Below are 27397 nucleotides of genomic sequence, written 5' to 3' on the forward strand. Positions count from 1 at the left end.
ATATTAATATATGCATAGTAAGATATGTGCTTACCATATTAATACACATATGGATCTGTTTTCATGACAGGTTATGAATTTATATGTTTGTAACTGAAATATGAAGATAGCCTGTTGGCATTAGATAAACTATAAGACGCAAAGAGCTAAAATTAGTATAACCAAAATCTGTTTTCACATAAAATCTCTTTTGGGACTTGCTTGTTCCTTACAGTTGTAAGTTTGTACAAATGCAAATAAGATCAAGAGTTGCAAATGATTACTGTAATGTAACATCCTAATAGTCTGTACTCAGTACAATTATTTTGTTGACACATATATAAACTGAATTGGAAAACAAACAAACAAACAAAAAAAAAACAACAAAAAAACAACTGCCCAAGAGCTTTCAAATATAAGGATGATTGCTGAACTTGAGGTCAACTGAGCCTATATTTAGCACTGGAACATGTAGTAATGACAACTTTTTAAACTCTATTAATCTCAGTAAATAGGAATTAATTTTCTTTAAAGGTTTTTAGAAGCAGAGTGTACTTTTTCTTCAGCAGACAGCATTGAGCATGATTGCCAGATTACTTTTTGTTTTTTCCTAACATTAATTCCTGATATCAACTTCTAATTCCAAAATTTGCTACTACTTTATCACCTGTAATGTACGCTTATCTATTTTTGAATGCATTTTGAATTTTTGCCTGTGGACTTGGTGATGATTTTGACAACAACTGAAAATGCATGTATATATTTCTAGGCTAGTTCTTCACAATATCTTCTGTGATGAAAGGCACAGATATAGCTTGAAAGCAACCTTGTCAGCTGGTCCTTATCAGCAGCTTTCTGCTGTCTCTGGAGAGCTGACCTTGGCGTGGCTGAGTTGCAAAGAAATAGAAAAATCACTTAACTTCCAATTATTTACCAATGTCTGAATGGAATATTTTGTAAATGTGCTTCCAATCCAGAAGGTTTTGACATTCATTTATAAATGTTCTTGCTTTCTCTTCAAATATACTCAAGAAGAAGAAAAATTCTCTCAAGGGATTAGTAGTACAGGGACCAACTGAATGGATGAGGTCTATAGGAATGCATACAGTCACAATATGAATATGTGATGTGGGGTGAAAAAACACTTCATCGATCTGACATAATGAGATTGTGTGACCCTATGTCATGATGCTCACTTTCTAAAGGAAGACTGTAGTCCCTGACAACCCTAATAAATTTAAACCTGTTCCACTAGTGACTAGATACTGTTATAGTCATGGCTTTGGGCAAATGAATGAATGAGTCTCAGCAGAATTTCATGTAGACATGAAGTGAAACATGCTTAATCTGTTTCGAATTCCTACATTAAATCTTATTGGCTTTATCACTTAAATTCATGTTTGTTAGTAAAAAGTCTTTATGTCCTCCAGGGTTGGTTGGTTGTGTGTTTTTTTTTTTTTGTTTGTTTGTTTTTCTACCTTTATTCCTTTGGCAGGACTACTGCTGAGTCAGTTTTTTTCAGTAGCATATCTCTATTTACTGAACTTCTATTTTGGAAGAAATCGCATTAGTGTTATTTCTGCGTGAGCCAGAAGACTAACAATTGCTTTTTAAGCATGCTTTTAGCATATGCCTAAAATTGGCAAATTTGATTTTTTCCTTAAAATGACTGACAGATCTATGAAGAAGACAATTGCTAACTGAGGTTGTCCTACAAAGCCTTCCGAGGAAGCTTCCATGTTTGCAAATATTTTCAAATGAGCATATGCATTAGCTCTGCCTCTTCATATGGTCCCCTGGAACTGGAAGGCAATTTGTAGTCATATTGGTTGTAGTATTAATGGCACCTTCTGGGTGCTGTGGCATAACATGGAAAGAGAACTGCACCACAGGCAGTAACAAACCTTAGAAATCAGAAGATATGAAAAACAGTCTGCCTAAGAGAGTGTAAGCATTGTAAGTATTAGACATAAAACAAAACAAGTGGTCACAAAGGGGAATGAGGGTCAAGGTACAGTTGGGATGTGGACAAGCTGGGTCTTCTTTTTGACTTAGCCAAAAGTTTGGAAGTGACCTCAGCTGAGGCACCTAAGGACAAACTTGGGGCTAAAATACCTCGTGTTGTGTTAACCCTACTTGAATGTGCCTAGCTTCATTGTCTTCTTACCCCTAGTCTTTGTTACACATGTCTAAATGGCAATAATAACATTTCCAACACTTCCCCCCATGCAACTTCTCTGTTTTGATTGCCATTCTAAGTTCTTCACAGGTGTGACTCTTATAGCTTGGGCAAAGAGTGCCAGGGACTTTATGTGCAAGAGCACTATGACCATGACTGGTGCTTCTAGATGTTACTACAGCTATATAGCATAATATAAAAACTACTGATACATATGCAAGGATCCTTACTCCGAGGATTTTTATGCAACGTGATAGTGTTCATAAAACTATTGCAATGTTGCAGATGTTTACAGTAGGACAAAATTTTGAGAGTAGAGATGGTAACGTGAGAAAAGGGTGAAAGATTTCAGCTGAAACACTTTTTCAAATTCATTTAAGCCTTTTTAAATCCCCTTTCTGTATATCTTGCCCATACGTAATCCTATCTGCATGAATAACTGATTAAGAGAAATCAATGTTGTATTATACTATACTGTATATTACATACTTAATACTGTATATTATACTGTATATGTGAAGTTTTTAAAAGGAGAAAGTCATCTGGGATATCTTTTTCAATGTGACTGCAAGTGGCAGGGAAGTGTGACCTTCAGAGATGTTAGCACCACTCTCCTTTGTGCTAGCAAAATATTTTTGTACCGTATAGCTTAATTTATTTTCTTGACCTATGTAACAACAACAAGAAAAACACATTTTATACAGGGAAGGAGATGGTAATTTCCGTTTCCGCCGAGTACTCCACAATTATCATCTGACAAAGGCTAATAATTAAGAGAATATATAAAGAAGATTATTTTTTGGTCAAGTTTTTTAAAGTTATATGCAATTTGGAGATCTGACATGCTAAACAATCCTTGATTTTTCTCTTTGAATAATCACTGTGGAAAGACTTAGAAACTCTACTGCATTTCATTACTGCAACAGGTCAAAGGGGTGATCATCCGGTTCTTTAGAAAGTGCCACAGTTTTGTCTAACAGCAACACAAAAATGACAATGTATGTAATAACTTGGTTTCATTAAATAGCCGTCTTCACATCTAGACAAGTAGGTGTCAAAGTCTGCAGTGAGGCACTACAGACCTTTAAGAGCTCTACTGACAGCTATTTGAGACAAGTGAGATGTCAAAACACAATTTTAGAGAGGACTGTAGGTTTGTTTTAAATATATACAGACACAGCAATTACTGATGTTGGTGTACTGTAGGCAAATAAAAACTGGTGTTTATGGTCACTTTTGATTAAGCATGACACGTAGATTAAAAGCACTGTCTTGTTCTTTACAGATTTGTATTCTGTACAGGTGGTGAGCATTCTGGTAGTGTTCTGTAATACATTGCTATGCATCTAAAATCTGCAGTCTAATTTGGAAGGACTGTCGAGCATAGCATTGCAAGTTAGGTATTGGGGACTTGGCTTGTGTAATTAACTAGTAGACCCCTACAATGGAAGAAGGCTCACCAGAGATCTGCAGGGATGATATGCCCGTGAAGCTTAGGGAATAATGTAGCGTGTGGTTGCCTACTGCTGTTGTGAAGAAAGCTGACTGTCTCAACACAAAGGGGACTGGAGGGTGGCCTTGGCTTGAGATAAATAGAGACAGCCTTTGTTTATCTCCTTGCTGCCTTAACATTTGGTAAATCTCAGAGAAAAATCAGTACTCTTTCACAACAGAATTTAACCAGAAACTTAACACGTGATTCCATCAAATATCTTCAAAGTTAAAAACAGAAACATGTGGGCTCAGCTCGGTCATGTTCCAAAACTTAAGCGTGTCTTTCAGTTACTGACTATAGTAACTTTCAGCTACTTGAGGGCACAATTTAGTTTATACATTGGATTTGGCATTTATACATTTCCATCCTATCAGACTAAGTTGATTATGTAAGAATCATAAAAAGAATTTCCATATACCTTGAGGGCAGTAGTATTAATAGCTGTTATTTCTTTCATTCTGAGTGATTTTAGAATTGTAATTCCACTGCTGCGCATGGTGTTGACATGAAAACAAATAAGCTAATATAGAGACTCATGAATTTGTTGTAATATATTCCCAATGCACTTCTCATGCATAATATTAGATTTAAATATAGGAGAACTTTCAGTTGAACAGAAGCATCCATTTTAAACATAAAAATTTTAGAGTAATTGTGTTATATTTTAAGTATGCTACAACTCACAGAAGGAGTGAGTTAAAACATTTATTTTATATTAGAGGAAATGGAAAGGCTATTGGAAATTCTTGAGTCAATTATGAGTACAATTTCTTATTTTCTTGTATGCTTTTATTTTTTAAAATCTATTCAATAATTGGTGTACCTGTTTTGGTTTCTCTCTGTCATTACAGGCTGATAGAAAAGCCTTCATTGTGACTTTATTCTGGAACACAATTGGATTTTGGTTTATTAGCTTTTGTATTCAGACTGCAAGGTGCTGTAGTCAAAGATGGAGAGAGGGAGAGTTTCTAGCCCCAGACAGGTCTGAGTTGGCCTCCACTGTTTGAAGCAGTTATTGTTGTCTTGAAGGTCATAATTGGTTTGGAAGAAGAGTGACCCCCTACTTCTTGGGGTAGATGACAGAAAGCAGAATGAAGGTGCTCAGCTGTTTCCTCAGTGAAAACATTTGTAGAGGGGAATACATGGGATCTAGGGAAACTCTGATCTTCTGGGACTAATGCTAGCATTCTAGTTCAGGGAGTTCACTTCCTAAAATGTCTATTTTCCAGTGCTTGTCACTGCAGCATGAGAAATGGGGCGAGCTTCTGAGGGACAAAACCACATCTTTGGCACAAGGAAGAATCACAGAGCAAATAATGTCTCCTGCCACTGCTCTAGAATGGGAGTGCTCCAAATTATGGTGTGTGGAAGTATGGTTTTATCGTTCATGTAGAACCATAGCAAAGAATATTGTTTTTCTTCTCTGTGGGTAGTGTTAGTAGTAAGACAATGCCGCATTTCTTCTTTTTCTTGCTCTGGTTTTAGTTTTGCAGAAGAATGTGTGAGTCTGTGTGTTGTTCATGCAGACAGTTTCAGCATTCAGCTCCGTATTTCATGCAAATGTGAGTATGTATCTTTGTTCTCAGTCTATCCTAATAGTGATAAACATGTTACAGACCATAGGCAATTTCAGCAGCTGCAGTTAGTACTTTTCTTTGCATCCCTATGGATTAAAAACATAATAATAATAATTGATCAATTGAGACAGATTTTTTTTTTAAATTTCTTTAAATCTTTCTCTGTATCCTACTGCTTACCAGAACCTAAGCATTTTTAGTGGTTAAAATAAAGGAACCACAACAATTCTCTCTTCATTTTCCCTTGCTACTCACAAGAGTCAAACATAAGTAGATTTTACATGGCTGAGTCTGTATACAAATGTATAAAAATTGGGTATTGCTACAAATCAGCTGAAGAATACTGAAATGCTCCTGTACAAGGGAGTTATATGGGGGGGGAGCCCAAAGGTTTCTTCATGTCTCTCTCATCCAGACATGTCACTGTATGCCTCCAAACCCTTCTCTTAATAAGGAGTCAGTTTAGAAGCTTCTAATTTTTGACCATGTGGTACAGCAAATAGCCTGATTGATGAAAGACCTGTGACCACTCTTTATTTCATCATGAAGCCCTACTGTCTTGTGAAGGCTTTGTCTGTTTGTGGCAAAACTTCTCCTGACTAATGAGGTTCTTGCTACTTCTGATGTCACTATTCTTTTTATTGATGTCAAAGTATCTCCTGCAAATTAAATACTTTCCTAATTATTGTGCTGCGTTTTTGCTTTATCTAAAAGTTTATTTTGTTGGTTGTTTTTCTTCCCACTCCCTGCCTAACTTGGTTTTCAGATAATTGGGCTGTTGATAAATGTGTAATATGAAACAAAGCAAAAACAAAACAAAACAAAACCCATTCAAATATTTTTAAGTTTGTGTCAGCTACCTACATGCTATAAGTAAAAGCTCCTCCTGTATTTACGTGGCAATCTGGGCCTTCGTTTATGAGTTTAAGACCTGACTCAACAATCTGAGACCTGGAACCCAAAGAGAATTAAACTTTCATTCCCTCGGTCCTGGGGATTTCTGCCTGAGATCTGCTCTTGTTGAACCTTCTCTTCGAAGTTATCTTTCCTTCAGCTTCACAAGTCAATATTGTACACTTCAGGCTTGAACTTTTGAAAATGCTTCTTGATCACAAGGAACTCCGCAGTAAATGTATTAAACGTGGGGGTATCTAGCAATTGATGGACATTGTCCTATGAGCCCGGGGGTTCTTTTTCTTATCATTTGAAGTTGGTGCAGAGCTCAGCTCAAAATTGATTGCTCTTACTTTCAATGCTGTTCTTAGCATTTTTTTTTTTTTTGGTTGTTTGAATCTTCTAAATGCTTTTGGAATCTTACAGAATAAGATAGATCTCCATTACTAGAAAATTTTAGTTTAACAAAATGTAGCATGTGAGTCATTAGAAACTAAAAACTGGGATGTGAAGATCAAGTGCTGATCTATTACAACTTGAATGTAGCCCCATGGAGCAGAGTTGGCTTCAAAATGAGAATCAAGATGATGTGTGCTTGGAAGCAAAACTGAGACATTTCAAAAGTATGAAGCTATCCTGTAGGTGAAAAACTTATCTGTAAAAGAAGGTAATTTCATCCAAGAGAACAACATATCCATGACTACAATAAAGCCATTAACCCATAAGCTTTTATAGATGTATCCAACTGGCTGCTCATGGCTGTCACATCTGCAAGATGTGACCTTCCAGCAGGCAGGTAGGCCTGCTACTTTCAGAAATTTTGGGATTTCCAATATTCAACCCTGTTTCCCCAAATATGCACTTTTTCTTTCTCCTAGACCCCAAGTGAAGTATCTACATTCTGTAACCTGGGAAAATCTCTGGGGTAGTAATGTGGGTACTCTCAAATGTGATAATTTTGTGAAGATCTAGGGTAGCAAAATATTTTAAAATGAATATAATGCAGCAAAGGTCTTTCAAGAGTTAAATCAAAATGGTAGATATGAGGGAAAATAATCTTAAATCTGAGGCAAGTAACTTCCTGTCTAAATCAAAAATCTAAACTATTTCCTTAATTAGACTAAGACCAGTTGAAGCACCTGAAGAGAGAGAACATGAAAGTCTACCTCAAATTTTTATTTAGACAGCTAGGTAGGATATGTAGATGAATGCTCATTTGTGGATTTGCAGATAAATTAGATGAAATACCATCTGATTTTATTTAAACTGAGCAGAAAATGGCTGTTTTGAATTTTTGTGACTGAACATACTTTCAAGAGAAGATGGATGCCTAAGAAAAAACAGTAAAAAAGAACAATAATCAAACCCAAGGACTTCTAAGCAAATTAAATATTTCAGTATGTTAGAACAAAGAGGAACACCCCATTTTCCTCCCCCACTACTAAGCAGGCAGAGAGCACAGAAGGACACTACTTAAGCGAGGCAAATTATTGATTGGTCAAACTCTTGGAAAACAAACAAACAAACAAAAAAACCACCAAAATTTCAGACTCAGATGCTATATTGAAAGGATGTCTCATATACGACCTGAGACAAGTGAACCAAGAATATTGCCAAGGAATTTTCTCTACTGAGATACAAAGGTGAATGCACAACAACATTTTAGGTACACACAGAAGTGCAGACAATGATGTTTTATGGCCTGGCTTGTGGACCGTGTATTGATCTTTTGGCCTTGGTGTAGTTGAAGAAACAAGCTGGGTACATTCCCTTTCATCTGTGCCTAAACAAATGAGGAGGTAAAGAGCAGAAGTCTTACTTATTTTTCCAGTAAAAGCTTGTCTTAGGTATGGGGAGGTAAAAAGTTTAATGTGTTACAGAGAACATGAATGCAGTTCCAGAGAATGGTCAACAAACCATCACCATGCTTTTTACAGTGTGATTCCCTGTGCAGGAAAATCATCAATAGTTCAAAGAAAGAACAACTAAATAAGTAAAGCCTGCAAAAAATTACAAAGTAATTTTGATTCACTGTTTCTAAGATTTCCTTAATGTGTTATGCTGGGATTATTTCTGTGCTTTTATTGCAGTACAGGCAATTACTGTCATTCTGCCCAGAGTTGTTATTGTAGCTCTTAATACATCACTTCAGTGGCTAAATTAACAAGTAGTGCTGTAATGGACATTTTATTTGAAAAATAATTTGAGCTCAGCCTAAGATTTAATGAACCATGTGTTAGAACTGTAAGTTTATTTTCCTATCCATTTTCCCATCCTACACATAGTAATGAAATTTTATTTCAAAAACTGAAATTTTTAGTAATTGTGTGATGCCATAAGTTAGAGTTCCAAAAATACTCTTATAATCTTCTGTGATTTTTAGAGCCTAATTAATCTTTCAAACCACAAATGAATACTTCAGAATACTCACTTTTTTTTTGGTCTTTATTATTCTCTTGTTAGCAGGGAATCTAAACCAGTATGGTCCTTCTGAAGCTCCTACAGGTCTTGTTCTTTAAAGAACATGAGCTAAATTGGAGGTTTCAGACATAAAGGAATTGGGGCTATCCCTATCTAATAAACTTAATCTCCCTGAGTTTCAGTTCTGCATCATTAAAGTAAGAATATATTATTTTTTCCCCTTTCTGTGCTGTTTCTACATGAGTTTCAGCCCTTTGGACCAAAGGCATGCTGTGTGTGTGTTGTTATAACTAGAATAGCGTGGCTATTATCTCAGTTGCAGTTTGAAGGCTCTACAGTAATTCTAACCAAATAATATTATATTGGTGGAAATATGCTGAGATACTTTGCCAAGTGCTGCCTTGAACCATGGCTCTTCAAAATGGTCAGTGCCACCTGTTTGCATCTATCTGGAGTTTTCAGAATAAATTCATGTTTTGGACTCACTGCTCTGTGAATAGACCCCAGGGTGCAACTACAGCTGGAGCAAACTTGGGTTATGTCCCTCAGTTACTCAGCATTCAGAGTGAGTTCTCCAGTGAGATTTTTTTCTTTTTTTCTTTCTGTCTTATTTATTTATTTATTGTTACTTAGTGTATTTCTTATTTGTAGTTTAGATAATGAAATACCTTAAGGTATTCTGCTGAGTGAATATTAAGTAGACCTAAAAGATGTTAAAGTACCATGACAGAAAATGATCCCCTTGGTTTCTCCAGTGCCCACTCTCAAACTTACATTGCTACTACTCTTTGAGTGAACTGAACCATATTCTCAAGCCTTTAGATGTTCAACTGAGATAATTTTGACCAGACTATACTATGCCAGACCTATCATAATGTAAAGCACATTTTATCCATATTTTGAGTTTCATATTCAGTAGACTTTTTTCCTCAATTATATATATATATATATACACACACACACACATTATTTATTTAAATAACATTTAAGATACTCTGGATTCAGAGGTGCTAATAGAATCCAAACACATAATGCATACATGTAAGTCTTACATTTAATGTTAATGTGGATTTAGATGTTAATTGTGGATTAGTAATGTACCAAGGAAAAAGTTGATGATTTTTTTAATACCTTTCTGAAATCATGTTGCTCCCACTTTAGTGAGGTAATTTTGCCAAATGCAAAGATTTGTTTTTAATATCCAACATTCAACCTTGAATATCTGGGGAAAAAATAATGATAAGAACTAATTACAAAAAGAAAAAAAAAAAATCCTGCTAAAAATTCCTGAAGGGAAATTTGGACCAAAGGGTTTAAGAGCTAGGAATATGCAGTTTGACTCCTGTGTCTGTTGATGTTCAGAAGGCAGATTATTGTTTCAAACCTCTGTACATCAGAAGCTTTGATATCTGGTGCTCTGATCTCTAGAAAGCTTCTAACTTGAGGATAACTCATGGAGTTGTCTACAAATCTTATAAGATAGACTCTCATGTTCTATCATTATTTAATGAGTGCAGCCTTCATCCCTGTTCAGGGATCAGGACTCAGTTGTGCTAGATATTGTACAATGAATATAGAAGTTTCTGCTATGATACCATGCTTGGTAAATTCTAAAATACTACAGGGATGAATATATATGGTTATGGTTTATGATGGTTATGATTTATGGCTTACTCATAAAATTGTCAGTCTAAAACAGCTTGAGTTAAGTGCAAACACCTGTATTCCTAATGAAGTTGCTGACGTTAATATTCTAACAGCTGTAGTCTTAGATTGGCCCATATTGTTAGTATTATTTTTGTATTTGTTTACCAGGTTTATATTAGAAGTTATTCCTTTAATTTGGCAGCTTACTCTGAAAAATATAGAACTCCTTTTGGAATATGGCTCTCTAGGTTCTTCAAGGCTATGCTAAAGAAGAGATTTTAAATATCTTAAATATTTTAAATATTCAATTTGAGCTCAAACAAATATTAATCCATATAATTATTCAGCTGATAAAAATCCCAAGCAGTGATTTGTAGTTTGAATAAACCTACGTTCTGTATAAATCATAATTATCCAGAAATCATTATCCAGATAGAATCCACTCCATTTTCACAAGATAGCATTCCAGAATCTGAAAGTATTTACTTTTTGTTTCCTACTTTGTTTTCAATTCAAACCTATAGGGAGAAGATAATAGGGTTTATACTATGGTCTCCTTGTTTTATGGCTTTTATGATGGGTTTTATGCTGTGGATCTTCTTAACTAGCCGTGTCATTAAGGTACTTGAGAGACTACAGACCTTCAAGAGAGATCGAAGTGTAACTTTCAGCTGCTTACAAGTCAGCCTTCTAAATATGAGGTGTGATCTTGTGGACCAAAACCACAACACCTATCAAAATGGAATTAAATTTAAATGTACTCAAGAATGACTCTTGCAATGTACTTCAGCCCACTCCTCTCCATCTGTAGCTGGTGGGAGTTGAGCATACTGAGAATTTTGCTGAGAACGCTTAACAGCTTGCAGATGTTTAAATTTGAATATCATTCTTAATTGGATATAAATAAAGTTATATTGGTTGGCTGTAAAATGTAATGTATTTGGAAGCAATGTTGAGAGGGTTGTTTGGGACAAAAACATGGACTTTTTTTCAGCCGCATTTGAGTTGCTGCTTTAGATGTAATTTCTGAATCTACCCTTGCATTTGTTTGTTTTAAATAGACTGGGTGAAAAGTCATCCTTACTTCTTTTTAAATAAATAAAAAGTGTTTACGAGATCACAGATATAAGAGGTGTTCCTGAAACAGGAACAAGTTGGTTGTAAAGCCTGAGAGGTCCATGTGTCTGTAAAGGCAAAAGCCTGTAACATTAGCGGCAGCGTGGTAAGGCATGCATCCTCTTTGAACTCTTCTCTAGCTAAACAGGGAGGCAAGAAGCAGATGGATGAAGACAAGGGATGGGTGGATGCCTTTGCCTTCAGTATTTAGGCAGCACAAGAACAACTTGAGAGTACACTATCCCTCTGAGACATCCTGCATTTCCTTCTTTTTCCCCAGAGAGTATAAATGTGGATTGTCCTTTTGCCAAATCCAGGCAGGCTTTTGGAAGCTGTTTTACTATTCATCTCCCCAAGCCTCCCACACTTGTGACATCGTTCTCCATATCCATATCCAGTAGAGAGAGTGCTTTTATTTCCTTATTTTCACAGTGACAGCAGTAACAGCTTGAGAGATGCTAAATCCAAATACTAGATCTGCAAGGGAAGGTTTACATAAATGACAGCTTGATTGCACATAGTAGCAATAGTAAATATATCACTAATGGGAAGACATCCTTTTAGTAATAATTTCGCTACACTGTTCTATAGAGTAAGCAAACTACTGTAAAGCTTTACCTGAAGTTAATGATTAGGAATATTACTGAAGAATGATGAGTATTTTTAAGAAGAATGGATGTTAGCTGTAAACCAGACATCATTTTATAGCTTACAAACATAAGCAGTCCCTTAAGTATCTGCCTTACAAATACAAGCATGGGTCACGAGGAAGGAAATCAGTCTACAGCAAGTGCTACTTATGGCTATTTGCCCTTGACATAAAGCACTTGCCTCTGTTATAAACTATATTGTATTGCTTTCAAACAAAATGAGATATCAAGATGCCTTACTTGCCTGATGCTTGAGAGAAGTTTTCTTTCTTTCTTTTGTCTGGTAGTGTAGGTCTGCAAAGGCTTTGAATTATGGACTGTGCTAAAACTGTAAGCTTGTGATGTTGGCAGAAGAGGTGGTGTCAAGTCTTCTTTGATTAGCCAGTGATTATAGGTACTGTCCCTAGGTTGTCAGTGAATAAAAATTATTCTGACTTCATTAGACTGGGTATGACGTCTGTTATACTCAGACATCCTTTAAGGGGAAAGAAGGGACATCTAGTTTGTGTTTTATGAAAATGATTTTAATGTTTGGGCCAAAGATCTTTAATACATCTAAAAGTCACCTCACTGTTCCGTTAGTGTGAGTTACTAGCAAATAAAAACCCAATGAAGAAAAAGTACATTTGCAAATGCATTTGGGGAGAACTATAGAATGCTGACGTTTACAGATCACTCAGGGCCAGCCAGGGCAAATGTCTCAGAAAGAACAGCTCACTGTGCCACCCAAAATGTCCCTAATAGTACCTACAGCTTTATATTTGAAGCATGATTGAGTCTACTTCTAAAATGCCCACCACAGAGAACAAAGACTTCAATTTTGTAAAGAGATTTTGAAACTAAGAAATTAGAATTAAAACCTAACTGAAGCTGGGGAAATTACTTTAACATCATAGATGCTGTAAGTCCCATCTCTGTATTCAAGCTCCAGGGACCTGATTCAGCTGCATCATTCAGGCCTTGATAACCTGATAATATAAAGGTGCTAGATGACTTCTTAACAGCAATCAGTTACAGGGCAAAGAAAGGGCAAGAACCCTACTTGACCTACATAGTGAACTGAGGTGCCAAGGGTATAATGCACAAACCACTGTGATGGTGCAAAGGACTTCTGTAATATTGCAGCTCTTCCTTCCACTTACGCTGCTGACAGATGAGGGATTGCAGAAGCTCTAACATGCTCAGAAACATGTGAAGGTCTTAGAAATATTTTGTTGAAAAACGATTTCCATTGCCCCAAAGTCTAAGCTTATAGTAGCTTCCAGTGATTACAAACCAACTCCATGGAAGTACTCTTAATTTGATTTACAAAATGTGGAGGCATGATTTCATGTCAGTGAAGAAATCAATGTATGGTTGTTTCAAATCATGACATTTTCAAAAATAATTCTATTTTCTCAATGTCAGATAATGTTATTTCACTGTCATCTCTTCACATAATCACCTAGCACTGTGTCAGTCATGTGGGTGTCAAGACCACTGTTCTCTATTGAGTGTGAGAGATGAAAATACATCTTAAAAACCTTTTTCTGCCATCATTTCTGAAAGTGGCAATGACCAATATATGTGGGCTGTATCTCATTGTGCATCCTCAGTTCAATGTCATTTTATTGAATGTCACAATGTCACCATGTTCTCCTCCTTAGCACCTGCTCCTGTTTCAGGACTATATTTAATAGAAAGAAGCTGCTATTTTCTGTCTCTCTCTTTCTTTTTCCCAAAGAGGATTGTGTCTCTTTTGTCTGCAGAAAGACATCAAATGCAGAAGCCCTTTTGTTAATCATGAAGGACGTTAAAAACAGGGTTGTGGGGAGAAGGAAAAAAAAAAAAAAAAGCACTCAGTCCCATTTGTGCTGATACTGGTCCCCTTCATATCTTCCAAATTTCCACCATTTCCATCACTTCCCTATCACTTCCAAATGTGTCACTATGCTATTGGATTTGGTTATATCACAGAAACTAAAGATCACATTTTCTGTCCATTGTAGCTCAAATTGCAATTAGCAATCAAAATCTCTATTTAATTACAGTTAATATTAAGGAATGATGTTTTCATCTAAACAAATTTCTGAGCCTTTTTATGTTTATAAGTATGTAAACAAGGATAGAAAAGAAGTGTTGCCAGCCTTTCTGCTCTGCATTCCTTATAATAGGATCATCAAGGTTTTAATTTCCCTCTATGTTCAGAAATGTTTCTTTGCTATACATATTTAATATGATTCTTGTGTTCTCAGGTAGTGATTTCATTGACAGACCTGTCTGTCACAATATCGCATGAATTTGTGAAATTATCTTGTCTCAACAAAACTAAGCTCTAAAATTAAAATGATGTTGTGTTTTCTTTGGTATGAGACACTCCCAATCATACTAAAAATGCATAGGAAACACTGATGGATATACTGATGGATAACCACTTCCAGGAATAAAAACTCCAGAGAGCAATACTTTGGACTGTTGATGCCTCAAAATGTTTTTGATTTCCTGCAGACTTGTACAAAATCATCTTGGATGAACAAGATGAAAAATGCCAAAAAAGATTTTAAAAAGATTCAAAATATTATATGATAATGTGTTGATAAATTTGTCATCAAATCACCATGAAAAAATAATTTCAAATACATTACAAAGTTCATATTCTATGTTTTGAGTCTTTGCCATTTCAGTGGTATTTGTTTTTTTAATGAAACAAAGGTTAAAGCTCTTATTAAATTTGAATTCCCTAGAAGGACCTTAATGATAGTGCTACTACTTTTGATACTGCAATATAAATAATAATCACTTTGATGAATTTCCAATGCTTCTCACTGAATATTGCAGAAACTTATTCCTGCTAACTTTTTTTATTATATGCTGCTAACTTCTTATTGCTTTTTGTCCTAATCTGGTGTTATCTGGACATCAGGCACATCAGTCTTATTGTGTTTTCCAGAGATGTCCAAGGGCTATAACTACCCCTCCGCTTTTTGTTGTTGTTAAATAGGTATTTAGATGGCCTCAAGCATGTATATTTTTGATTTATAGACAACCATAAAGCTCATTAAAGATGATGAACATGATAGATATGTCACACTAAACTTCCAAACTATTAAACAAGTCATTGCTTAGTGATAGATGAAAAAGGCCTTGTCATCATGTACATTCTGGGGCTGGAACTTAATAATTTGCAATCTCTTCTTCCCTCCTTCCACCTGTACCAGGTTCCAGTGGTAAGAGATCATTGAAGCAAAAATTCAATTGGAAAGTAACCAAAGAAATATTATAAAATCATTTTTATCATGGCCTTAGGAGAAAGTCAACAGATGAAAATTTCTTTTGGAGAACTGTTGGAAAAGAAGCAGGAATTGGAAGAAGTAGTTGGAATTACAAACAAGAAAATTAGCTTGAGCCTTCTGTGCTCAGCAAAATAAATATATGTATTCATAGATTTTAAGTAAAGAGAAAGGGATTAGATAAATACCATTTGCTCTAACAAAATATTTTCCAAACAAAACCAACTTGCACAGATTGCTTAGAACTCAGCAAAGTACTTGAGATAAAATTTCTCCTAGTGTGAAATTCTTGGTTCAATGGAAAAAAAAAAAAGGCAAAAATTTAAAAGCTGATAAAGAAAAAACAAGTTTTATAAAAAATAGTATATTGGATTAACGTTTTAGATTGATGGTTATCTCCCGGTGATCTGGCCTTTCTTCCAGCTTTGTTGTGTAAAATATAAATCTGAATTATTAACAGATGGTGTTAAAAATGAAAGGAGTTTTTAACATGTTGTGTACTTCAATTCCCTATAGATATCTAAGTGAGGGTCAGGAGCCTTTTTGATATGACTATTACATGTGTTATTTTCATCTCTTCAGACAGGAGAAAATCTTTTCTAAATTATCTGTTTGCGAGAAGACTGCTCAATCCTTCACGCTAATTTATTTATCTGTTTACTTACCATGAATCTGTTTACTTACCATGATTGTCTCTAAGCACATTCTTACTTTGCAGGGGAAAGAAGAGTAAAAATGTATCCTTGGGGACTTTGTCTTTCACAGTCTATCTTTTTGTATGTTTAGTTTAAGAGCCACAGGCACCTCTCATTGTTTGTTCCCTTGTTTCCAAGTGCTTCAGTTAGTGCTGTGATAGTATGGACAATTTTGTTCCTTGGAAACTCCAGCTTATATGCATTTTTCCTCATTTTAAAAATAAAGATTTTTATTTTTCAGAATATTGGTTACCAGGTCCTGACTTTATACTTTGTTCTGTACACAAGAAGCTATAATGTTAGTCCAATCTGTTAAAAAGATTTTAACTACAAAAAAGGATAAAGTAACAGTCATACTGAGGTCAATGGGAAGATTAAAAGGGGATTTGGATTTTTTTCTAAATTAAAAATAATTGTGAAGTGTTGGACAGTAGTTACCAAGTGAGATAGCAGCACCATTTAAACAAAAGTTAGGGTATATAAGTGATTTTTTTTTTTTGTATTTGAGTCCTGTTGCTATTTAAAATTGGAAAAAAATGTTTTCAGCAGAATTCAGTTATGCCTTGTTACATTTCCAAATACAAAAAAGATGTGTTTCTGATATAACATATGCCTGTACTGAATGTGGCTACTTGATTGACTGATTTCCTCAGAAAAAATGGTTTAGTTTTGTTTCTTTTTAAGGATCATCAAACCAATGAAAGTACCAGAAAGAATGAGTTCTGTAGCACACTGCTCCCTGAATAATCAGATTTCTTATTGTTACAGGGAATTTATGCTTTTCTGCCACTTGTGTGAGTTCAGTTATTTTATAATGCAGTTTAATGGTGCTCATTCTTTCTTAGGAGGAAGAGATCAAAACAAGGACAAGAGCAGACTTGCTTTGGACAAGTCAGCAAGTGGCACCTATGTCACTTTTTAATCAGATTTATCCTTATTTCTATGGGGGAAAAGGCTTTTGTATCTCAGAAACCCTTTTCCTGTTTGTTCTGCCTGTTTAGTCACGTAGGTGCTACTCAGAATAGCTTGGTGGTGCTCCAGCAGTGCTCTGGGAAACTTTATCTATCATTTCCATGCCTTATCTTTGTTGCTCTTTCTCTGATGGTTCTGGATGCTGGAAAGCAGATACTTGGCTTCTAGGACAGATCAGTAGGAATGTGTCTGCTGATTGATGTTATAGTGGTTTGCAGCTCCAAACTAAACAGATATCAGAGTTCGCAGCTATGCAAATATCTGCATGGTATTAGATAAGTGAAAGACAGAACAAGTAGAAGGACAGACTCCTCTGAGACTGTGCTCATACCAGCTGCTCCGACAGAAGGGACAGATATTTCTGGTGATTCTTGTGGAGAGCGTGAGAGCAGAGTGCTGTGAACCCAGTGAAATCAATGTGATATTCCTAATGGTTTCAGTGTAGCTAAATTTTCCCCAAATTTTATGAACCCTCAACCTTTGATTCCACATCACAGCCAATGAGAAAAGAAGGTGACTGGGATGTCCTGCACAAGATTAAATGAGATATAATGAAGCTGATCATAAGTGATGCTGACCCTGTGTTAGATGGTTGGAGCTTTGCTTGTGTGTGGGGGAACCATGGGTATGTGTGATGTTATGAGGTTAAAACTTTGAAGTCTTCCTGTTGAGCTAGCTGTAATTTATCATTGAGAGTTGTTATGGAGTTTGGAGGCAAAGAAAACACACTGGCCAAATTCACTGTCTGTCTGGGATAGCTGGAGAAAAAAATGTAGCTATGATTGTTATGCCACAGTTCTACCATTGATTTCTCCTGTTAAAGAGTAGAAATGAATTGGCTGACTTGAACCCTACTTTGCCTCCTGGGTCTGACAATTTTATGCACCCAGGTGGTGTTTGACATCAATCAGGGCTCCTTCTGGAGCAGATTTCTGCATCAGGAGGGAGTTCAAAAGCTGCTTTTGAAGGACATTTTCTCATTGAGGTTCTTTGAAATTCTGAGGAATTAAAATGATGAAAGGCAGCTCTGGTCTGTGAAAGAAGGTAGATGATTGTTTCAAGTGCCCTTATTTTTGTGATCTGTAGATATTTAAGCTTGTGCTTTCACTAGGGATTGCTATAAGATGTATTTATTGGAAAATATCAATATATATATTTTTTATAAAATGATGCTAATAAAAATGTTAAAAATAATAGCATTTTCTGATCCAAGTATATGTTCTTGATGATGGGTTGATAGTCTGTTATTAGAACTGACTTATTATCTACAGAAAGAAAAGTCCTAAATCATGGATTTGTTGAATCATCTTTCTTGGTTATAGCAAAAGCTGTTTACAGGCTATTTCTTATGGCGAGGAAATGAAGGATAGTAGGATTTTTCCTATTAACTGGTAATAAATATCAATATCTCGTGTTTTCTGTGCAAAATGCCAGTTATGCAAAAAGCTCAAAGTGGCACAGTGAAGAAAATGACATTTCCAAAATAAGTTCAAACTTTCTTCAGCTCAAGCTCTATTTTTTTCCATATTCTACATTGGAAAAAAGAAGAAAAAAAAAAAAAAAAAAGGAAAAAAGGCAAATCTTCAACATATTCCTCAAAACTTTCTGGAATTTCATCTGTACTTGCTCACTTGTTTGTCTCACTCCTCACGCTTTGGTGTTTTCCTCATAGTTGGACCTTCTGCATGCACATTAGTACACATGCTCTGTACTTTCAAACCTGCTGCTTATTTGTTTTTATGGACGTTTCTGGTAGCATCTATTTTTCCTAGTTAAAAAGTTTATTGCTAATCTTTCGTTTACCTCAAATGTCCTTCGCAGTATTATGCTGCACTGAATGTATAATATATATCTGATATCTTACAAAGCAAACTGAACTTAAGAAACCATGCTGTGTTTAAATGTGCCAGGTTTGCTACATGTTTTAAATTAACTTTGAAGGTCCTTTAAAGCAGCTGTGAGGGTTCTATTACTGCAAATTTCTTCCCTGTGTGATACAGCTACTCTGCAAATACAGCATCTTATAGTGTGGCCAGGTAAAATTCATCCTATGAATTTTCATAACACTTTAGCTCTGGGCTTATTGAGTGTGTTATCTCTTGAGTTGATCATGTATTTCTCAATGTTTTTTCCAAGTTGACTATCTGGCTAGCCAGTGCTCTGAAAGTTTGTTTCCTTAGCCTTGAGATATTTTGTGCCTATGTGCTTCCAGTCTCATTACTAGATGCACATAATGTTTTCTGTAGGTGGCTGCAAGTTTATTGTTCTATCGATGCTCTTTCATCTCTCTAAATATGTTTGTTCTGGACCTCGCCTACAGAATGTGCAAATAGGTGTTTTACTGTGGAGTAAACATGTTGAGTCGTGGGTATGACTGGAACACATGATTTTTCTGAAATAAATATTCAGAGAATATAATAGCAATAAATCCATTGCCTGAGAGAAATCACTGTATCATTTTAGTCGTTATGATGATGGAGATCGCTGTGTAGAAAGGGACCTATGCAGTATTCCAAATTTCTAGTCTAAAATGAGCAGCCCAGCAGGGCCCCAGAGCATCCTGCAACTGCTCTCATCCTGGCTCCCTCTGCAACCTCCAGACCCAACCTCCAGACCAGTAAAGGTGTAGAGGAGATGAGAAAAAAAAACAGGATGGGAGAAATGAAGGGTGGAAAAAGTCCTGTGAATAAGAAACAACTTGCACTCAGGTATTTGCTGGTTAAATTGCTCTGAAGCTTACAATTTAGCACAATGCTGAGCAGCAATACAGCAGTAACCTAAGCTGTTCCATAGTTTCAGCACAGTTCTGTATATTGTTCTATACATACTGCTCAGAATATTTAAGAAACAACCAATTCTTTTTCTTTCTTCCACTTTGGAGATACCACTGTATTTTAACTTGAAAAAATGCACTGAGAGATCTGCATGGCTGAACAGCTTCTCTCAGTTACCCTTCCCATTTCTGTCCACACATTTTCTCAAAGCCCTCACATTTTTCAAAGCATGTTTTCCCTAAAATGTCCTCAGCTGGAAGTTATGTCTTTTTCAAAGGAACTTATTCTATTACATCCCCCCTTGAAAAACATGAAGCTGGTCACTTTTCCTGCATCCAATTCCCACTGAGCTCTCTTTGCATTTGGGGCTGTGATCCCATTTACATGTCCAACTGTGCCAAAATCCAGGGCCTTCTCACTGTGATCTGCTGCAGACCCTGCCCCACTGGCACCATTGTATGATGGAGGATGTGTTGGAGCAGCCAGTGTGCTCCTTTTCATCTACCCAGTTCAACCCACCTCACAGACTGATGCCTGTTTCTACCTCCTTCAGTGAATAGAGGATTGGCACTTGCTCCCATGGTTTAATCTTGTAGGTTACTTAGTCAACTGACAGCAATTATAAAGCAGTCACAGTAATAGAAGAAAGTGTTTTCACTCTCAAGAATTAAATGAAAAATAGATAGTGAAGTATCTGTATCTGAGCTGGTAATATGAAGTTGGGAACACTGCTCGTGTAGGTTTGCAAAAAGTGATTCTGACATCAAACAGGATGAAAGGAATTTTTAAAAAGTCTTAACTTAGAAATATGATTTTAATTTCAGAAATAATAAAATCTGAAATGTTTTGACTCTGACCAATACAAAACAAACAAACAAAAAACTGGAAGGAGTAAATTTTCCTATTGGGATTTGGTAACATTTCATGGCAAAGAAGGATGTGACTCAATCTGCTCATAATTGCTGGAGCACACAACCTGCAAGTCTTGGCTTGCTGAAGTCTCACTCCAGGCACCCCTTCAGGCATGTACTACACAATGACTCAGTGTTGCTGCCTAAAACTTTTTTTTTTCCTTATCTTAAAGCAGAGTTTTTCTTATCTCTGTTCTCTGTCTTCCCTTGTTGGCAATACAGCATTCTCACTGGAGTGCCACTGCAGTGTGCCAGGGAGGGAGGATGGAGGATGGAAGTATGAATTGTGGTCCATGGTATCTAATATACAAGGTAGTAAGGACTGCTTAAAAGGGAAAAGGAAAAGGATGAGATTATATATATATATGTGTATATACGTATATTTAAAAAAAGAAAACTTCTATCTAGTGTCAAGTAATAGAAGATTTGCCTTTTTGTTCTTAGCTGCAGGGAATGCCTCAGGAAGCAGAGCAGTCAAGCTTTAATTTACTTTCCCCTAGATACGTTGTGGTGGAGGCAGGCTACAAAGCCTTGCAGTTAGCCTGTCTTCTAATCAGTCTTGTCTGAAGGAATTATGCTTTGCTGCTAACTACAATATGCTGCTCTTTTGCTATTATACTCATGAATAAATGAGCAGGAAGAAGTTGAAAATAAGCTTTGTTTTCATCACATATAAGACCTGCCTCCACCCCTCAAGCAGTACATGAATTAATTAAACTGTTGTCTTATAAGCAAGAAGATTACTCATGGGCAATTTTACAGTGAGGAGGAAGGGGTAGGGCTAACAGGACTGTGCAAAGTGACAGCAAATGTCTGGTTTCTACCCAATGAAAATACAAATACTTCTCTCCATGTCACCAGTGCAAAGTACTCAGCCTGCTGACCTGGAGCACGCCTACAACAAAGTATGCTTCTGTCCATCTCTGATGGCCTTACTATCACGATTACTCAGCCAGTTTTCACTCACTGAAAGACCTCTGGATGCTGATCAGGGAAAACCGGAGCAGAAGCAGTCTTTTGAACTGGAGTTTTAATCCTGTTTTGCTACATAATACCTAAAAAGGGATCTTTAGAAACTGTGTTTTCCAGAGTCCTCTGAATATGTCTTGGAAGGCATCAGAGATGTGGCTGTAAAGAACAGTGAGCTTTGAGGGAAGTGTTAGTTGGTGGAGGGATTGAAGTTGCCTCAGTCACACAGTTGAACCCACACTATGCAATTGCTCATTCTGGTGGTGGTTTGCCAAGATTTTGCCTGGGTTAGAAGAGGTGAATGTATTATATCCTTTGCTTCTCTTCTCCCATCTTCGTTTCAAATTAGCTGACCTGTCTGGATTTTGTAACCTCTAGCTTCCAAATATTTAGCCTATATAAATGTGTGTTGAAAGAAAATGAAGCAAAAGCTGTGTTGGCAGAAAACAATCTCAACGGTAAATCACCTTTGGGTCCTTGAACTCACAGAAAATTATATGAGGGATAATTAACAAGAATGGTCACTGCATTTCTTTTGTTAAAGCACTATTTGTTGGAAAGGCTGAGAATATTTTGTATTTAAACCATTCCCTGTGGTGGTTAGCCTGAAAGTAAAAGAAATGCAATTTATTGTGGAACATGGACTTGTGTGAATATGATCTGGGATCACACTGACAGTATCAGAGGCTGGCAAGCACGTCCTGTTCGCTTCCCATTTTGTAGTGTTTGTCACACTTCACGCTAGGTGTAACGCGCCCAGAGAGCCTGTTAGCTATCAGCCTGTCTTTAGCACTTGTTCTGATGCTGTGCTTGGAAGATGCAATGACAGCTATCTATGTACTCTATCATATTTATAGGACGTCTGTGGCACTGAATATTACCTGTAAATTGAAATATTGGGGAAAAGCACACAGTGCAAAGAGTGAATTGTGAATGGATCATAAAATGCTAAAATCTTCCAGGGACAAGGCATGGTCACGCTATGGAGTATAGGTAGATAAAGTAGCTCCCACCTGGAAATCAACACTAACCTGGAAATGGAGAATATGCATGAAAAGGCTTAGGGAAAGCATCAGTGGAATGGAGCCAAGAGCAAGAAAGCTGGGCTGACTAAATAGCATTTTGGTGGTCTTGAAAGTGTTGGTTTTCATTTTGTGGTTTCTGCATGGTGGCACTCAGGGCCTGACTGTGTGAGGGGGGGAAAAAAACAACGATTAGGGCTCTAAGTTCAGTTGAGAGAGCAGCTCTCCTTCATCAGTCTGTGCCAAGTGCCAGCATGTAGGACTTGGTTTGCATTTTTTGTTATGAATAGTTTGCCTCAGTGGATGTTTTCTGTGGTTAATGACATTCATGTTTTCCTCATCTCGCATTCATTTACTGCTGAAAAGCTGTTGATGAATTTATACATTTAATGGATAGTAACAACTAGAGTTTTCAAGGTCAGAAGATACTTAGGCAGTGAGGATTTTCAGTGTTTGAACCTTGTTTCCTTTTTTTTTTTCTTTTTTTTTTTTTTTCATAATAAGATTAAAACGTTGACTGATTTTCATGCCTTTCCAGAGTACATGAGCAAAGTCAACTAATAAAGAGTATAAACAAGAGCAAAGAGGAGAAATTTCGGATTGCAGCTTCTCAGCCGGAAGGGATCTCCACTCTTATCGTATTGACTCAATGCTACTGCAGGGTCAAAGTCTAGTGTCTCTTCAGGAATGCATCAGGGTCCAGCTTAATTTTTTTTGTGTGTGTGCATGCTAACTGCTTCTGTAGAAGAGACTTCTGGAATTACATCCTAGTCTCGTGATTAAAAGCTTTATCATATTCAGAACAAATTGCTCAGTTTACATTCATGGCCAGTGCATATGCATTCATTTTTTGTGAAAACAGCCATTTTTAAAATGCATTTTGCCAACCCTTTAATCTATATGGCTCATCACATGCAGCTCCTACTGTACTTAAAGACATTTTTTATTATTTATAAATTTTTTTATTCCTGTGTTGCACACTTATGTACTGCTACCATAAACAACATATGTGCCTAATCTAGGTTTGTGGTACCTAACCACATAGTATTTCCTTCATAATATGTTTTCATATTATTTCCATGATAAAGAATTAATCTTTTTTTTTTTTTTTTCAGATAAATTATATATTGTTTTTTTTTTTTATTTTTTTTTTTTGAGGGCTTGGCATTGAAAACCAAAGAAATTTAAACTGACTTTAATATAAGTGACTTCTTGAAGTTCTTCATGGTAATAACATAACTTAGAATAAATTTGGGTATATGCCATATTCATTATGCACCATTAGTATAAAATAGGGGCAGGCATTAGCTGTAAAGGCTGAGATATTTTTATTTTCAAATTATACACTGAAGGTGATGATCCAACCTTCATAATGTGAAAGTATTCATTTTAATGAACCAAGAATAACATGAAAATGGAATCATTACACACACTTTTTGAAGGCAGAAAATCAATAATCTTGTGACAGCAGCATTCAAAATAACACCACAGCAATTTGCCTATGCATTCTTTCCTGTTTTTGTTACTTTTCTGCATGGCCAATATGCTCACTAATTTCTCATCTTTAAAGCCTTGTCTCTTGGATTCATACAATAATCTCACACTTTGGGAGAAGAAGCAGGGGTGACAAAGTAGAGATTGCATTTTAAAGGCAGAGAGTCTTTTCAAGCACCAGTAAGTTGTGTTTTTTTTTTTTTTTTTTTTTTTTTCCTCCTGTGTTCTTGTAGCTGTTCCTACAAGCAAGCTTACCAATGCACTGCAGATCTGTCCTGTCATGCACAGAGTCCCATGAGTGCCACTTTAATGATCCAGGTGTATACACATCATCCTCCAAGCAAGTCAGTTTATTTAATTTCCTTCTCCTCTGAAGAGCAGTTTCACCTCAATGGTCCAGTTTCTGAAACAAGACGTCTTGCCCAATAGCCTATGTCTGTTACTTGTAGCCTCGTGTAATTTGGTGTTCCTATCAGACCTGATGAATATGATGAGTACAGTAATAATGTGCATTCTCTTAGATATTTATGAAGGTATTATATAGTTTTGTTCCCTAAAAAGCTCTTGAAGTATGCTTATCTTTTCAGCCTGAAAATTATGGCTGTTTTTCACCTGTGGGCTATTAACCTTGGTTGAAAATCATCCATATATTTAATCCAAATTTCTTACTCAAATGAACCTCACATTGTTTTATATTGCTGTTATTACTGTTCCCTGCATGAGAGGCTTTAATAAAACATATCTGCACTTGGCCTACTTCTTTCTTCCTTAAAAACAACTCCACTGAACTCACTGGTGTTGCTCCCAGTCTAAAAGAAGAAAGCAGAATTAGGCTGATATGTTTGCTTCATCCCTTCATGCACACGCTTCATTTTCAAAGCTATGAGCAAGTTTAAGTATATAAGGAAATGCTTATCAAAAATGAGTAGATGTGTGAAATTATCCATTTTATACATTTTTAGACAAAGACAGGATTTTGGTTTTGCATCTGCTCAGGTTTTTAGCAGGCTTGGAGTCACTCTGGACCAGTGTTTTCTGCACTGTCCAGTTGTGTGTCCTTTGGAAAGCTTGGGCTCCAGTGAGAAATCCAGGGAATGCTGCAGATAGAAATCAATAACCAAGGCAGCACGTCAGGTCTGCAGAGCTGTGCTTTGTGCCAGGCTAAGTAAAAACATGTATGTCAACAGAGATTTCTTTTAACATCACTATTAACGCTCTCTGAAACTGAAAGTTAAGGACCAAGTAGATTTCTGATGCAATGGCAGCAATACAACTTAAGCTTCTTAAGATTTGTGGAGGGGTGGCCTAAAATGGGAGTAAGTGCTTAGTTTAGCAAATGCTCTAAAACTTGGCTAAATTATCTCTGAAAGCTCGAAGAAAAAAAAAAAAAAAAAGGCGCTAAAAGCTGACAAACATATTGGCATATTCATCAGACCTCAGATGAGTAAGTTTTAGCAGCAGGTATTGCTGCTCAGCCTGTCCATGCTCAGAATAAAAATGCTTCCTCCTCTTGATTGCTGAGGCGTGGTGTGCATCAGACGGGGAAATGGTGCTGAAAATGTCAGTGGACCACATAGGTAGTTCATTATGGTGGCGCTTAATCATTTATCTGCATTAGGGAAGAGGGTTAGATAACAGCTAATTCGGCAGTAGCCACTCAGCCTTATATAAGCTGCATGTGGACAGGCACAGCTTCTGCAGGCGAGAGAAATCACCAAGGAAATTCAGCTTTTGCTAGGGAGGTAGCTGGTGACTCACCTTTCTAAATCAGCAGAGGTGAGGGAAACTTTCTAAAAGGGATGAGGAACGGCTCAAGCTCTTCTTCTGTTTCATCAGGAATTTAGGGCTGAGCCCTCTGAAGCAGAAAGTATCGCCATTCTCTGCACGTTTACTGCATGAGAAGAATTTTTGGGGAGTTGAAGTGAATTTTCTTATATTTATATATATATGTATATTTTTATATATATTCTTTTTTTTTTTTTCTGTTTGAATGAGTTTATAGTCAAAAAGTTTGACAGTTTGTTTCACATGGCTTTCAAGTAGAAGTAGCTATCTTGCAGACATCCTTGCAAATGTCAGCTTTGAAAGTTACAGATGAAAAATGAAAATTGCCATGCTCAATTCCTTGGGGGTAAAAAGCATAGACACTTTCTGCCTGCAGTACTCTCAGTTTAAGAAAGCAACATATGGACTTGGAGTAATGAGAGCCATTGGTTTCTGAAATGTTTACAAAAGTTTCCTTATGAAAAATTTTCAGCATTTGATATGAAGGGTCAGTTGGGGCTGTCTCCTGTCCTTTGGTCGTACCACTAATGAACTTTGTGGCAGAGACCCTTGTCATGCAATGAAAGCTGGTGCCTGAGAATCTCTTTCCCTGATGTTCCTTTGCATCATTTGTTTTTTAGCAGAATATCATGTAATTTGCTGTAGAACATAAGGACTGGGCCCTAAGTGTGTTGGATACCTGGTTCTGATTGACCTCTGGGGCAATCTGGTGACCAAGTAAAGGTCAAACCTTGAGCCAGGGTTTGATTCCAAAAACCTCTTTGTGGCAGCACCAGCAAAGTACCACCAGCACAGGTGGAAATGCATGCTCATGATGGGTCATTACCAACCCTGGAAAACTTGTGCCTTTCCCAAGCAAGGAAAGCAAATTGCAGGGTTTAGGAGCTACTTGGTCAGGCTGCTTTGTCTTGCTGAATCTATACCTGAATCTTGATAATGCCCTAATGTGTTTTAGGGAAGTTTTTGAGGCTGGTTTATAATTAATTTTCTAGCCTCTGGCAGAAATTATGATAAATGGAAAAGTAGTTGCAACAGAGCTTGCCCTTGTATTTAAATATAATTAATGTGTGGTATAATCTTTGTTAAATACGTGGTATTGGGAGACCTATTAGGCTTTGATTTATGAATTTGAATTTAGAAGATAATTGATGAGAGCAACAATCAGCTTATAGACCTAGGTGGTTCATTGCATTGAACGCTGCTGTGTTCATTACACATCAGAGTAACACCATTTATTTGGGATGGGTGTTTTTTAACCAACTAAAATAATAAAATATTTTAATAACCTCTAAAATGCCTTGAAACTAGAGATGTAGTGAGATTTATTTCTGAAGAAAGAAGTAGCCAATTTAAGTTCAAATTAGTTCAGTGTGTTGAGTAAGCACATAAATCTGTATAAAATCTGAGTGCAGATAGCACTTGGAAACTGATCCCAGGTGCCTAATTTGGGGCAGCTCTAGGTAAGCAAGAAGCAGTCAAAGTACATCAAAAAGTCTCACTAAGCATCTTGATGAATTTGAGCCAAATATAGGATTTCATCATTGTCCC

General features: G+C 36.5%; 1 long non-coding RNA gene across 7 annotated transcripts in view; it reads left to right on the forward strand.

The window, feature by feature from the left end:
* Positions 1-27397, forward strand: part of LOC106017591 (uncharacterized) — a 125038-nt gene that overhangs the window by 53418 nt on the left and 44223 nt on the right. Inside the window, exon 2 of one of the 7 annotated variants that reach the window (XR_011810159.1) lies at positions 5139-5215. The exons of the other annotated variants lie outside the window; for them this stretch is intronic. This is a non-coding gene — a long non-coding RNA (uncharacterized lncRNA). The remainder of the gene's footprint in view (positions 1-5138; positions 5216-27397) is intronic. 7 annotated transcript variants of the gene reach the window in all.

This window comes from Anas platyrhynchos, chromosome 6, assembly GCF_047663525.1.
Source record: "Anas platyrhynchos isolate ZD024472 breed Pekin duck chromosome 6, IASCAAS_PekinDuck_T2T, whole genome shotgun sequence".
NCBI lineage: Eukaryota > Metazoa > Chordata > Aves > Anseriformes > Anatidae > Anas > Anas platyrhynchos.